The sequence below is a fragment of the Alosa pseudoharengus genome, unplaced genomic scaffold (assembly GCF_046254945.1).
Source record: "Alosa pseudoharengus isolate Yale_2024_CS ecotype anadromous, Long Island Sound unplaced genomic scaffold, YU_APseudo_1.1 YU_APseudo_1.1_scf_16, whole genome shotgun sequence".
In the NCBI taxonomy this organism is placed as follows: domain Eukaryota; kingdom Metazoa; phylum Chordata; class Actinopteri; order Clupeiformes; family Clupeidae; genus Alosa; species Alosa pseudoharengus.
This window is the reverse complement of record NW_027468630.1, coordinates 2,701,701-2,705,523: the sequence shown is the minus strand read 5'-3', so window position 1 is coordinate 2,705,523 and position 3,823 is coordinate 2,701,701. Positions and strand designations below refer to the sequence as shown.

Sequence of the window (3,823 nt, the reverse complement as noted above, 5' to 3'; positions counted from 1 at the left end):
TCATATTTGGCAGATGCCGCAAATTCCTTGTAAACTTGTAGATAGCTCTGATAACGTTAGTTTCTCCATAAGACATTGTTAACCGGAAGTGAGTTTACGGCTTATCGATATTCAAAATGGCGGCGTGAAATAGGCGAATGCAGAATTACTGTTCTTTAGCGACACCTACTGTAGCCTCGCCTTAGCTCTGAAGGTCTGATTGATTGGCGCCTATGTTATTTTTTTGTCAGGTCGTCGATCGAGTCAGTCAGTCAGAGATAGCAACACTAACTTAAGCGAGTGGTGGCGACCCACAAGAGTTAGAGGACCCGCTGGTCTCTTAAAGGGGTCATAGAATGATTATATAGGGTATTTGGTGCTGGTCCTTAAGGTCTCTGAATAGGGTGTGTAACATTGGTTGGGCTGAAAATGGCATATGTGCTGTTCTATGTGCCCTAAAGCAAGCCTGGTTGAAAGCCCTGGAATGAAACGAGAGGTTTTCTTCCTTGTATGGTATGCTCATGAATATTTAGATGAACTGCGTGCTGATTGGTTGGTTTACAACGAGCGAAGCTCCCGAGCAAAGACGCAAACATGGCCGACCGACAGCACTCACTGAAACAGCCAAGGTGGAAATACTATGGAGACATAGGTGTTGAACAGCATATTTGACCCTGAATCAGAGGAAGAATCTGAAATAGAGGAGCAACCAGTCGCCCATAGATTGGAAATGACTACTTCAGAGTGGTAAGTTTTGTCATTTACTTTTTGCCACGCGTAGCCCAGTTAGCTAGCTGTAATACTAGTGCACGTTAGTGTCGTAGACTAAGGTAAACATTAGGTTCATTTTTAGCATTGTAAGCAACAGAAGTTATTTATTTGCACACAAACAAATGTTTTACAACTTGTACCCTTGTGCAATTTTTGTCGAGATGTCCAGTTAGAAGCTAGCTGAAAACTTCGTAGCCAGTCGTGGGCAGTTCAGGCTATGCTGTAGTGAAAGGAGTGCTGCTTGCAAGGAAAGTAGCTGCTACTTGTTTTAGTCAGTAAATATATTCTCCTGCTGAATAGGTAATCTGATTAGGAGTTGCATACTTGTAGTGGTAATATGCGATCTTACAACAGGACGTCCAGTTAGCTGAGCAGGAGCTCTGTGCAGCTCGTAGGCTATATGGCTGAAGTGAAACGAGTAGCCTACTGCTCGCGTCAATGAAAATATTACGTTTATGTCAGTAGGTCTAATGTACTCGTGTAACTATCCTGCTGATTAAGTCATCTGAATGTAATCTGTAATGTATGATCTTACAACGGGACGTCCAGTTAGCTGGGCAGGAGCTCTGTGCAGTTTGTAGCCTATGGCTGAAGTGAAACGAGGTCAACGAAAATATTACTAGGCCTACTCTCGTTTGTGTCAATTCAAAAACACTTTTATTTATCCCCATTTACATACCATGGAGTAGAGTACAATAATCAAAAATCCTATAAATATCACTGTTTAAAATACAGTAGGTACAGTCAGTAGGTCTAATGTAATCTTGTAACTATCCTGTTGACATCTGATTGAGATTATTACCTTCTTTCCATGTAGTAGCCTAATATGTGATCTCAGCAGGGAAATTATGTTTGTTTTTACAGGTTATGAGAATGGCCCAGGTTCCTGAGGAGCTGACCTGAATGACCATCATGGCCTCGATCCGTTGTGCCTCTATATTTATTCTTTGCAAAATGCAATGAATATTTACAGAGCTGACCATGGCCGTTTGAGAATCAGAGGGATGGAAAGGTGAGGACAATTTGATACAAGTGTTAGCAGTTACAGTATATAAATAAAATATTTTTAACCAATACACATTCATTATTGGTTCAGCATATTGCAAAAACACAGTTTGATCAACACCACAAAATGACAAACTTTATTTTTTTTTTTCAACAATCGTCCAGTGATACTCTAATGTAAAAGATTTTTTATAGTAAAAAAATTTGCTTTTCCACCCTGTTCTCGTTGCAGGCAATGTCCGTGTCATGATCCCCTCGTGTGTGGTGCTACGTATATGGAGGGAGCGTCCGGATACTTCAGGACAGTACGTTGGATTCAGATCCCTTGTCGACTGAACCGTGACTCATGTTCAGCAACAGCATCCTCCATGGAAGGTCTGTCATGCTGAGCACACCAGTCTTGGGGCACAGGAATCCGCTGGACGGCATCCCAATCAGGAAGAGGGTCTTTGATGATCTCGAAGAGGACAAGAAAGACGACTTATATTGGATACTGTAATACAGTGCATTGTAGGCTGTATACTGTACAATAAACAAATGATATGGCCCTGAACATTGTGCTTTGTTTACAGTACTGATGATGATTGACACCAGTAGCATCAGGTCTAAGAAAGCCTGTTGTGTGTGAATCAATAAGTTATTTTTAGTGCCTATACTGTTGCACATTTTGATTTGTTGTTTGTGATAAAAAAAAGTATATTTTATTAAACTTACAAATTGTTTGGCAAGTCTGTACATAGTTTCTCCTTGGCTGTCTTCTGTTGTGGGGACTCAGCATTCTCATTGAAGTGCATGGCTGCAAGATAAAAACCTAAACCAAACAACAGAAATGTTGTAACACAAGTGAAAGTCACTTTTGCATGCACACACCAAGCTGTTAACTCACAGCAAAAGCATTTGCTAATATTCTAAGCCCCACAAGATGCCACACTTGGAGCATCTGTTTGGCATGATGCGTTTGTCATGTTGTCATTCTTGTAATGTTCTAAAATAAGAACGTGCAAATAAATCCATTGTATTTAGACAACACAGTTTTCAACATATCGACTAGATATCATTTGAATTGATAACGTGAAGTTGTTTCCACTTCTGACGTCAAAAACGTATGTGGGTTATATTACAACTTAGCAACCAAACTATCGTGTTACTCAGCTTCAGTTAGTGCTAGCTATCTTGCTGAGAACATAACCTGTCAGAGATCTCGACAAACATGCATAGTAAAATGTAGGTTAACATGACAACACAGGTTTTATCCGAATGACACACAGGAAAATTAAATAGCCTTGCCAATGAACTAAATCACACATTCTACTTGCTAGATACACGTTAGCATAACTGCTTAGCGACAAAATAATACTTACAGCATGCGGTTGTGATGACCTTACGGTCGGAACAGCCCCTCCTTTCAGTAACAGCAGCTTAGCAAATCCATCTTTAAACTGTCCAAGGTTTTGAAAACTGCCTTCGGTGAAATGTTTTGCAAATTAATAACGGAGTGTCGAACTTTGCAGGGATCTTCTGGTAGAAAAACATTATCCATGCCCCTCGAACTTCGAATCCTTGGGAAGACTATGGAGTCTCCGCTTTCTTTGTAGCCTAAGTTTCAGCCTGGAACACTGCATTTACGACCGTGGCTCATTTTCGATATCCTTGAAGAACTGTCTGCTTTATAATTCCTGTGGATGTAAATGAGCAGGCAGCTAAACTAGTGTTTGTCTCATTTTCGCTCTCCATTCACGTTCCTGGGCTCAGAGCACCAGTGGGCTGGTCTGTATGTAAATTTTGAGGCGTGACAAATGTACAGGCCAGAGCCAAATAAGGTACCACCTGCGAGTTTGCGTAAACTCGCAGCTTCTTTTGGATTCGCCCGTTTTATGGCGGGAGTTTCGAATTGTGAGATTTGCATAGGAAGGAGGTGTCGATGGGGTTTTGAAGTTCTCTGTATCTCCATTTCACCCACTGAACTATCGCTATTCATCTATGACAAGGTAAACTCGGTTTTGCATTCTATGACCCCTTTAAGATTGCCAGTTTGAGAACTTCAGTTACAGTAGTACAGGCGAGAGAG

The 3,823-nt window shown here is 41.0% G+C and overlaps 2 long non-coding RNA genes across 2 annotated transcripts; one reads left to right on the top strand and one right to left on the bottom strand.

Annotated features, from left to right (window-relative positions):
* Positions 1–409: 409 nt before the first annotated feature.
* LOC143126124 (uncharacterized) lies at positions 410–2,068 on the top strand. Its single transcript, XR_012987383.1, has 3 exons — positions 410–726; positions 1,615–1,762; positions 1,988–2,068. It is a non-coding gene; the product is annotated as an uncharacterized LOC143126124 (long non-coding RNA).
* Positions 1,919–3,454, bottom strand: LOC143126123 (uncharacterized). Its single transcript, XR_012987382.1, has 3 exons — positions 3,117–3,454; positions 2,470–2,566; positions 1,919–2,212 (listed from the first exon to the last, which is right to left on the bottom strand). It is a non-coding gene; the product is annotated as an uncharacterized LOC143126123 (long non-coding RNA).
* Positions 3,455–3,823: the final 369 nt, after the last annotated feature.